Raw genomic sequence first — 11,199 nt, 5'->3', positions numbered from 1 at the left:
CAGGAGTAAATGTGGAGACAGCATTGCTACTCTCACCTCACTTTCACATAGTAAATTTCCCTTGTTTCACTTTTGCTGCCTGAATTTTAAGGTTTTTTTTTTTTGTTATTGCTGGTGGTGGAACACAAGGACTGAGGTTTGGAGATTCAGCTCCTGCTTTCTTGTGAAATTTGGAGAAATTATGACACTCATAGCCAGGAGGGCAGCTTGGAAGCCAAGGCCACACCTAAAGGCTATCTACCAACAGCATCTCCAGCCACTGAGAATATATTCTTTTTTCCTGAAAGGAATATGGACTATGCAAATATTCTTCTGTAAAGGAGGTTTTCTCCTCTCCTCCATTTATTTATTCATCTATTTAGCATATTGTGCTGTTGATTTCCTACAATCATCCTAGCATGTAGCCCAATTATTGCTGTTTCCTAGAGGAGGAAACAGGCTCAGAGAAGTTAATTTGCTAGGAAGTGGCAGAGCCAGAATGCAATAGCCTTTCACCTTTCCATGGAAACACTCCCAGCCAAAGCAACCACATGCAGGATCATCTGCCCTTTGGGGAGGTGAGATGATTGTCCCAGACTTTGTTTACAAGAAAACATCCTTGGTTGAGGTCCCAATGTGGTGGGGGATGGGTAAAATGGTTACTATAAACAAATAGAAAGTCACCAGTGGCTGGAAAGATATGGAGACTCTGGAAGCCTGCTTCACCAATAGGTGGGAATTTGAAATGTTGCAGACACTAGATAAAACAGTATGGCAATTCCTCACAAATTAAAAATAGAAATCCCATATGAAAAGGAGGCAGTGACCCACGAATGTAATCCCAGCTCATGAGCTATAAGCCAGCCTCAGTAACTTAGTGAGGCTCTCAGCAACTCGGTAAGATCCTGTCTCTAAATGAAATACAGAGAAAGGACTGGGGATATGGCCCAGTGATTAAGTGCCAATGAACTCAATTGCACCACCCTACCACCCCTGGGGGAGGGGGGAAAGAACTTCCATATGATCCAGTAATTTGGCTTCTGGAATTAAAAGGCAAAAGATACTACAAGAATTGAAAGCAGGTTTTCTAAGAGATATGTGTACATCCATGTTCACAGCCCCACTGTTCACCATCACTGAAAGGAGAAAAGGAACCCACAATGGAGAAGTCAGTGAGCAGAGGGCCATATAGACATACCATGGAATATTATTCAATTTTTAAAAGGATGGACATTCTGACACATGCCACAGCATGGAAGAACCTAGGACACTGTGCTAAGTGAAATAACCTGTCAGGAAAAGACAAATACTTTGTATCTGAGTGTCCCTAAAGTAACCAAATTCATAGAACCAGGAGGTAGAATGTGGTGGCCCTGGTTAGGGGAATGGGAAAGGAGAATTGGCATTGACTGGGGCTGAGTGTCAGTTTAGTAAAGTGAAGAGAGTTCTGTCAATAGATGATGATGGCTGCAAAGCAGTGTGAATGTACTTAATGTCACTGCTCTACTCACTTAAAAATAGACAAGATGGCCAGGTGTGGGAGCACATGCTTTAAAACCCAGTGACTGGAGAGACAGAGGCAGAGGCAGGAGGATTGCAAGTTCCAGGTCAGCCTGTGCAATTTAGTGAGACCATATTTTAAAACAAAGAATGCAAAAAGTGGGGGATGTTTGTAAGAATTGGTTCAACCTCCCTTGATGAAAAAAACACAAACAGACAAAACCGTAAGATGGGTAATTTTATTGTATAGATATTTTTATCTCAATTTTATATATTCAAGAGAACACAGGAGTAAAGTGGGGGAGCTCCAAGAACATTTATGTGAGCAAAGGTCTCTGGCTTTCCTCAACTCTGAGTCCCAAAATTCTTAGAAGGAATTATTGTTTCATTTTGTGCTTTGAGCATAAACTTTTAGATGACTGTCTGGTGAAATTAACCCCCATTCAAACAGATCCCTTTCCACTGAGTAGCCAGCCTTCTCCTCCTGTACCACCTCTTCATGTTCCAGCAGAGGTTTGCTCCCACCCTTCACAAGGAGGGTGCACACGGGTGAAAAGCAGCCCTAGTTTTCCTGCCCTAGTCATTCCCCTTCCCACTACAGACTGGGTGCCTGCAAATTGCTATGTGAACTAATGGAGAGAAGGGACACAGATGAGATGAGAAATGCATGTTCCTGACAGAAGAGTTAGCTTTCACTCACAGATGCACATTGAGACTCACAATTGTGCCATTTTCCTTGGTGACGTTTGGTTTTTCTTTCTTTCTTTTTTTAAATTGTCTATGGACCTTTATTTTATTTATTTATATGTGGTGCTGAGACTCGAACTGAGTGCTTCACACATGCTAGGTAAGCGCTCTGCCACTGAGTCACAAACCCAGCCTGAAGTTTGGTTTTTCTAATCAGGAAGAGTTGGTCACAGGGGTGTACATCTTTAATCACAGAAACTTGGGAGGCCCAAGCAGGGGAAGCAAATCCAGGTTGGAAGTAGTTTGAAACAGGTTCTAGATCAAAGCAGTGCTCTCTGCATGCTGTCTGCCCTGGCTTTCCTTTATTTACATTTAGTTCATATCATTCTAGGACCAGTTTCCCTAGGCCCTCTTAATTATTCTTTTGCCTTTGCTCATTTCCTGCTGGGGCTAAGAATAAAAGGGTGTCCCCCTCAATAAACTAACACCCATGGAAACACATGGGTGTGCTGAGCAGAATGACATGAAAGAAACTGGCTGATTCTTTTTTATTTTTTCTTGAAAGAGAGGAGAGAGAGAGAGAGAGAGAGAGAGAGAGAGAGAGAGAGAGAGAGAGAGAGAGAACTTAATATTTATTTTTTTTTAGTTTTCAGCGGACACAACATCTTTGTTTGTATGTGGTGCTGAGGATCGAACCTGGGCGGCATGGAAATATTCTTTATCAAGAAAAGAGGCCTATTGAAGTCTCAGACCTTTGTATTTGCTCCTGTGCCTTCAAAAGGATCCATGTCCTTCATTTCAAATTAAATCAGGAATTAATTAAGCATGTGAAGACAAGAAACTTCAGAAATCTTTGCTTGGTTATCTCATGCAAGTGTACCTTCTAGTCTATACTACTTTCAGCACTGGAGAATTGAATCAGCTCTTTCTATAATTTCTTCTTCAATATTTTCTTGACTGGTTCCATTCATGTCAATGTAGTGGCAATTGGCATTGGAGAAATGGCAGGGGATTGTCTCTGCAGAGTGAACAACTGATATTTTTATGTGGTGCTAGGATCGAACCCAGCACCCCACACATGTCAGGAAAGCATGCTGCTATGCTTTATTTTTAAAATAAAATAAAGTTGTTGTGTCCACCAAAAACTAAAAAATAAATATTAAAAAATCTCTCTCCCTCTATCTCTCTAAAAAAAAAAGACATAGACTGTCAGATTGGATTTTAAAAAGAGATCCAACAATATGCTGCCTTCAAGAGATTCATCCCATAGAAAAAGAAATCCACAGACTGAAGGTGAAAGAATGGGAAAAAAAAATCACTCACTCACCTGGGCCATGTAAACAAGAAGGGGTTTTTCTCTTTACATCAGATAAAGGGAACTTCAAACAAAAGTTAGAAGAGATAAAGAAGGACATTTCATACTGCTTTAGGGGACCATATGTCAACAAGACATAACAATCATAAATATCTATGCCCCAAACAATGGAGCATCTATGTATATCAAACAAACCCTTCTCAATTTCAAGAAGCAAATAGATCACAAAACAATAATACTGGGTGACTTTAATTCACACTCTCACCACTGGATATATCTGATAAACAACAACAACAACAAAAAAAAAAAACTATAGAACTCAATAATACAATCAATGATTTAGAATTTACAGACATATATAGAATATTTCACCCATCATTGAGCAAACACACTTTCTTCTCAACAGCACAGGGATCCTTTTCTAAAATAGATCATATATTATACCACAAAGCAACTCTCAGCAACATAAAAAAAATAGAGATACTACCCTGCATTCTATCATGTCATAATGGAATAAACTAGAAATCAATGATAAAACACAAAGTAGAAGCTACTCCAACACCTGGAGACTAAATAATATGATATTGAGTGAACAATGGATAGTAGAAGACATCAGACAGAAGATAAGAAAAATTCTTAGAGATAAATGAGAACACTGATACATCATTTCAAAATATCTGGGACACTATGAAGGCAGTGCTAAGAGGAAAGTTTGTTGCATTGAGCTCATTCATTAAAAGAATAAAAAGTTAACAAATAAATGACCTTCTGGCTGGGGATGTGGCTCAAGCGGTAGCGCGCTCGCCTGGCATGCGTGCGGCCCGGGTTCGATCCTCAGCACCACATACAAACAAAGATGTTGTGTCCGCCGAGAACTAAAAAATAAATATTAAAAATTCTCTCTCTCTCCTCTCTCACTCTCTCTTAAAAAAAAAAAAAAACAAATAAATGACCTAACATTACATCCCAAAGCCCTCAAAAAAGAATAAACCAACACTAAAAGTAATAGAAACAGGAAATAATTAAAATCAGAGCTGAAATCAAAGAAATTAAAACAAAATAAACAATTCAAAAAATTGACAAAATGAAAACTTGGCTCTTTAAAAAAATAAATAAAATTGATAAACCCTTAGTTAGTCACACTAATGAAGAGAAAGAAAAACTCCAATTACTAAAATTCATGATGAAAAAGGAAATATCAGGGTGGACACTATTGAAATACAGAAGATAATTTGAAACTATTTTGAAAATTTATACTCCAATAAAACATAAAATGTCTATGATACCAACAAATTTCTAGAAACACATGATCTATCCAAACTGAATCAGGAGGACATACACAATTTAAACAGATCAATTACAAGCAAAGAAATAGAAGACACCATCAAAAGCTTACCAACCAAGAAAAGCTCAGGACCAGAAAGATTCTCAGCTGAGTTCTACAACACCTTCAAAGAAGAACTAATAGCTATACTCCTCAATTTAATCCATGAAATATAAAAGGAGGGAACCCTTCCAAACTCAATTCTATGAGGCTAGCATCACCCTGATACCAAAACCAGAAAAAGACACATCAAGGAAAGAAAACTTCAGACCAATATCCCTGATGAACATAGACACAAAATTCTCAATAAAATCTTGGCCAATCACATACAAAAATCTATCAAAAAGATAGTGCACCACGATCAAGTGGGGTTCATCCCAGGGATGCAAGTTTGGTTCAACATACGGAAAGTAATAAATGTAATGCATCACATCACTAGATTTAAAGTCAAATCATATGATTATCTCAACAGGTGCTGAAAAAGCATTAGATAAAATACAGCAATTCTTCATGTTCAAAACATTAGAAAAACTGGGAATAGCAGGATCATACCTCAACACTGTAAAAGCTATCTATGATAAGCTTAAGGTCAACATCATTCTAAATGGAGAAAAATTGGAAACATTCCTTCTAAAAACCGGAACAAGATAGGGATGCCCCCTTTAACCACGTCTATTCAACATAGTTCTTGAAATTCAAGCCAGAGCAATCAAACAAAAGAAATTAAAGGGAGGGCTGGGGATGTAGCTCAAGTGGTAGTGCACTCACTTAATGTGCGTCAGGCACTGGGTTCGATTCTCAGCACCACATAAATGTGAAATAAAGATATTGTGTCCACCTAAAACTAAAGAAATGAACATTTTAAAAAAGAATTTAAAGGGATATGCTTAGGAAAAGAAGAACTCAAACTATCACTGTTTGTTGACGACATGATTCTATATTTAGAAGATTCAGAAAATTCCACCAGAAAACTTCTAGAACTAATATATGAATTCAGCGAAGTAGCAGGATATAAAATCAATACCAATAAATCAAATGCATTTCTGTACTGAAGTGATTAATCCACTGAAAGAGAAATTAAGAAAACTTCCCCATTCAAAATAGCCTAAAAAATATAAAATACTTGGGAATCAACTTAACAAAAGAGGTGAAAGACCTCTACAATGAAAACTACAGAACACTAAAGAAGGCAATTGAAGGAGACCATAGAAAATAAAAAGATCTCCTATGCTCTTGGATAGGTAGAAATAATATTGTCAAAATACTACCAAAACTCTTATAGAGATTTAATGCAATTCCTATTAAAATTCCAATTAAATACTTGTTCTATTATCTATAACTTAAACTAATAATACTATGACTTATGCCAAGCCTTTACTCAATTTTATTAAATAAGGAAAAGGGGGGATAGAGGATCACAGAGAGACACTAGATTTTACAAAATACTTTAAAAGTTTTTTCTTCAATTGTAATATTGAGAGTCTTAATGTTACTAAACATGATTCAGTAAATTAAATCTGATATCAAAGGAGAGTTTAAACCAGTCATTATTATAATGACTGAGAAACCTGGCACAGGAAGGTAAATTTCCAGCTACAGAGTTTATAGCCATGCAGCTTCACGGGCTTGTCAGGTAAATAAAAATTATGAAAAGACTTGTATGGACCCATTTCACAGGTCCACCTTTAATGTGTCTTGCAGTGTGGACTGGAAAGTTCACCCATGAAACTAAATTAATTGTCCTGACTGTAATGGTCAGTTATACCTATATATTGATTCTATGGTAAACAGACTGTCTGGAAGTATCTTTTGAGAAAAAGACAGTGTTGAAATAACGGATTGTTCTGCATCTGTATGGATAGCAGCTATGGACCAGATGTGAGTAACACCAATTAAGGGCCAGTTGTGTATGAGGGATCTCCTCTTCATCTCTCTCTCTCAGCTTTGTCACTATATTACTGTTTGTCTTTCTATGGCCTGTCTCCTTCCTTCCTGAACGCATCCCCACCAGCCCAGTGCTGTGAGCTGGGCCCTCCATGGAGAAGAAACCTGAGTTTGCTGATCCTAGGGTAAATGCTGGCGTGGAGGCCACGGGGGCATTATCTATCAAGGAGACAGAAAGCCCTCTTGGGGACGATGCCATGCACACTCCACATCACCCTGTTTGGCCCGGGAGAATGGCTGGTTAGCCAATGACGGGTAAGATTCCTCAAGGGAGGGACAACCTAAGACAGGCACAGTCACAGAGGGGCCATCAGGAGAAAATTTGGGGGCCAACAAAGGTGAGGCAAAGAACGTCACCCCCCCCACTGGTGCAAAGGTCTAATTCTTCTCCCCTTCTGAGAGAGGTCTCTTGCCCCATGGTTGCTTTGCTCCCCACATCCAGCTCAGATCAGAACCCTACTGACAGAGACCTAGTCAACAGTGACTGCCTGCTCACCACAGCAGGAGACAAATGCAGCTACAGGAATGGCCCATGTCTGGATGCTTTTCTCTTTCTTGGTACTCATTTTTTTTTTTCTATGCCTTTTCTTTTCCTTTCTTTTCTCATCAGGGTTCTCCTTTGACAATAAATTTAATAGAAGAGGAGAAAATGTTAGAATAGCCTTCAGTTGCAACTAACAGCTAGGAGCATATAGAGTTGTCTCACAATATGATTACATTAGGCAGAAGATGATTGGCTTATGGATATTATCTTGCTTATGTAGATTGACAGGCACGCCCCACTCAAACCCTATAACAGTTGTGTACATTCCAAAAAGAAACTGAGCTACTGGACATTGACTTGAGGTTTGTCACTAGCCAATTATCACCAGCTCCCGGGACTGAGGTAGCCAAATAGCAGAGCAACAAATTGACCACACCAGTGACAGAAACTTATGCTAGACAGCAGATTAAAAAAGTCAAGCCAGTCAATTTTGCTGGACTTTAGTGACTAAGACTACATTTACCTTTATGGACAATTGTTGGAAAGATTATTAAAATAAATTTTTCCAAGGGTATTTGTATTACTGACAGACCTAATTAACTCCTTAAATATGAGAGTGAAGATAAGAAAATGATAAATATCCTGTAGCGTATAAGAATACAACTTATTGCCTCATTAATTATTGCCAGCTAATATTTCAGAACTATAATATGCTGAAGTTAATATTCAAGCTTTGAAACAGGTGTATGTCTATTAACCAGACCTAGACAAACTGCTGGTCTCATAATCCCTAAAGTAACTACTTTAAATATTATTCCTTGCTTATTCAATTTCAGCCTCTGTGGCTATATCTTAAAACTTACAATGTATGGATTTTCTTAATGTTTGACTTAAATTACATCCAACTTCCTTCATGGTCAGATAAGTGCTGATGGAAGGATGGGAACTAAGTAATGATGTTCTAGAAGACAATATAATGAATAATGTGAGTGAGCCCTTTGCTCTACGGTTTATGGAGAGGCCTAAATGCCATGGCAATGAAAATGTCTGTTACTATGGCCAAAAACAATGCATCCCAATAAAATTGGAAAAAGATTAAGAATCTTCTGATGAATGTTTGGCAAGGTAATAATAATCCAGATTATTGTGTTGACTGTTATGAAGATAATATGTTTTCTACTAATTCTTTTTGTGTTTCAATATCAGATTGTGATGACCTTGGACCAAGAGCCAAGTGACTGAAAGAAAATTTCCCAGTTACATTCTTTTTTTTATATTAAGAAAGGGGAAATATGTGGGAGGCCAACCTTACTGGTGACTGAGTTACACTCCCCAGCTGGGTGCTGAGGCGCTCAGTCACAGAAATGGGTGTGTCTTGCTACAGCCCCATGGGTGAAGCTATGCTCACCTGTTCCTTTGTAATATAACCCCTTGCCCTGTTTAGGATAGAATCTTCCATGGAAGTGCCTTGTGTGTGTCCCCTTCTCTTACTGTACCCTTGGGTGTGGCCTACCCAGGTGTCAGTCAACCTGCTGACAGTGGACATCATGAAGATAGACTCAGCCCCCTGAAACCTGACCCCTTGCCTCATTTGAATAGCTTCTTCTCAATAAAAGGGGTCAGCTCGTCCTCTCTATCTCTCTTTCTGGGGACCCTTAAGGTCAGAGGAGCGGTCACAGCAACCCCAAAGAAAAAGGTATTTGTGTCTTTTGTGTGGTTATTTTGTGCAGCCCAGTTAGCCCAGTTTAACTAGAGTGATCCCTGAGCCTTTTATTCGAGAGAACAGAAACCCGGCAGTGGGGTGAGTCCCTGCTACACTGACTATGAGGTATAAGAGCCCCCCAAGACACCCAGATGGGAGGGGTCTCCAGCCTGGCAGGGTGAGTGCCCTCTACCTTGGCTGCGGTGGTATATGATCTCCCCTCGAAAGCCAGGTTGGAGGGGTCTTCACCTGGAGAGGCGAGGGCCCTCTAACCTGGTTGCAGTTGTATATAAGATCCCCCCAACACTCAGGTGGGCGGGGTCTCCCGCCTGGAGGCACGAATCCCTCTACCCTGTTTTTGGAAGTGTACTAGCTCCCCCAACACCCAGTTGGGTGGCGTCTCCTGCCTGGAGGGGTGAGTCCCCACTACCATGCTGGCAGAGTTATAAGAGTTCACCTAGACATTCAGGTGAAAGAGTCTCCCACCTGGAAGGGCAATTACCTGTTACACTAGCTGCAGCTCTATGGGAGCCATCCATACAAACCCATGTGGGAGGGGTCTCTTGCCTGGAGGGGCAAGTCCCTGTTACTCTGGCTGTGCCTAGATACCAGCTTCCCCTGACACCCAGGTGAAATGGGTATCCTGCCTGGGGCACAAATCCCTGCTACCCTAACTGCAGCTATACAGGAGCCCCCTCCCCACGGGGTATCCAGGTGGAAGGGATCTCATGCCTGTAGTGGTGAGTCCCCTGAATGCAGGCTGAGGCAGAATACAAGCTAGCATGGACACCAAGGTGGGAGGGTTCTCTTTCATGGAGGAGCCAGTCCTCTCTACCCAGGCTACAGAGGTAGCTCTCACAGACAACCATGTTTTTTTTTTTATTCACCCAGAACAAGGTGATAGCACTTGGCTCTCCATTACTGGGCCCAGCTCCTTGCTTGAGCTCCTGGCTGCACTTCTTGAGGACCCTGTCCCTTGGTTTTAGGCCCCTTTTGCCAGCCCCCTCCTTCACCTCCCCTCTGATCCCCTCATGCTGTGGTATCCTGGCACTGCCTGGAGCCTCTGATACCACTGCTTCACTCTAGCCTAGGCTCCTCAAATGTGTTCTGCAGCCAACGGACCCCCCAACTTATGCACACTAGGTATCCTCTCATAGTACCCTCTTTTGACCATCACTGGTCCAGGTCCCTCTCTAGGATCTACTCACCTGGGGCAGAAGAGTGGATTTGGCTGGTCTGTGCACCCTGAATGCTCCCTATGGGAAACACAACCCTACCATCACCTGAGTTCCCTTCAGTGCCTGTACTTTGAGGCCTGTCAGTTAACATAGGACTTGCTGCAACCCAGCCGTGAGTGATCTCCTCCCTTCCCTCCCCTGCTCTCTGGACTTGCATGCTTCCCTTATCCCAATCCAGCCCTCCCTAACCCTGACCCTTTGTGCTCCAGTCTCTGGGCCTGTGCGCTCATCTAGGCCCCTGACCATGTTCCTCAAGTCCTTTGACATAGCATGGAGTCTTCTCATGTTGGGTCTGTCCTGGAGGCCCCTTGTCTGGGCCCATTGGTCCTCCACCAGGAACTTGATCCTCCACCAGGAATCTTGACACCTGGAGGTAGCCCAGGACTTGGAGCCTGACTGACCCCTGCTGGATCCCTTTCCTTCCCTCCCAAATCTTGTCCATTGTCCTGAGCTCCTGCCCAAGCCCTGGCTCTTGGCTCTCTGTTCTCAGGCCTGGCTCTTTGCTTGAGCCTCTAGTGGCCCTTCTTGCTCATTACTTTTCTGGGCATTGTCTGAGGGCCCCCTTGCTGGGGCTGCATCCCTGCTCCCCTTGGCTTTCCTGTACCTCAGTACCCTAGTGCAGCCCTGCCTTCCCAGCCTGCATTCCCTGCTCTCCTCTGGCCTGGGCCCTACTCTAGGTCCCTTCCTGGGCTCCTTGCTGGGGTCCTGACCCCCAGCACATCTATACTTATCCTGTGGTCCTTCAGGCTATGCCCTCCTTCAGCCCTCCAGTCCTTTCTGTCTCTTCCATGCCTGTTTCCTGATCCCCTTCCCAAGATGCTCACCAGTGTCAGGAGACTTGGCCTGGCCTCTTGGCCCTGGGGGCTCCCTTTGGGAAAACGTAGTGCTGCCCCTTGCCTGGACCCTTTGGTCTCCCTCAGCTGGGCCCTTCTCGAGAACCCTGACACCCTGCAGTGGACCCAGGCTTTGAACCCTTCTCCCCCTATGCCAGCTCCTCCCCTTTCTCCCCTCTTGCCCCTTCCTATC

Source organism: Urocitellus parryii, chromosome 9 (assembly GCF_045843805.1).
Source record: "Urocitellus parryii isolate mUroPar1 chromosome 9, mUroPar1.hap1, whole genome shotgun sequence".
NCBI classification, from domain to species: domain Eukaryota; kingdom Metazoa; phylum Chordata; class Mammalia; order Rodentia; family Sciuridae; genus Urocitellus; species Urocitellus parryii.
This window is presented reverse-complemented; position numbering follows the sequence as displayed.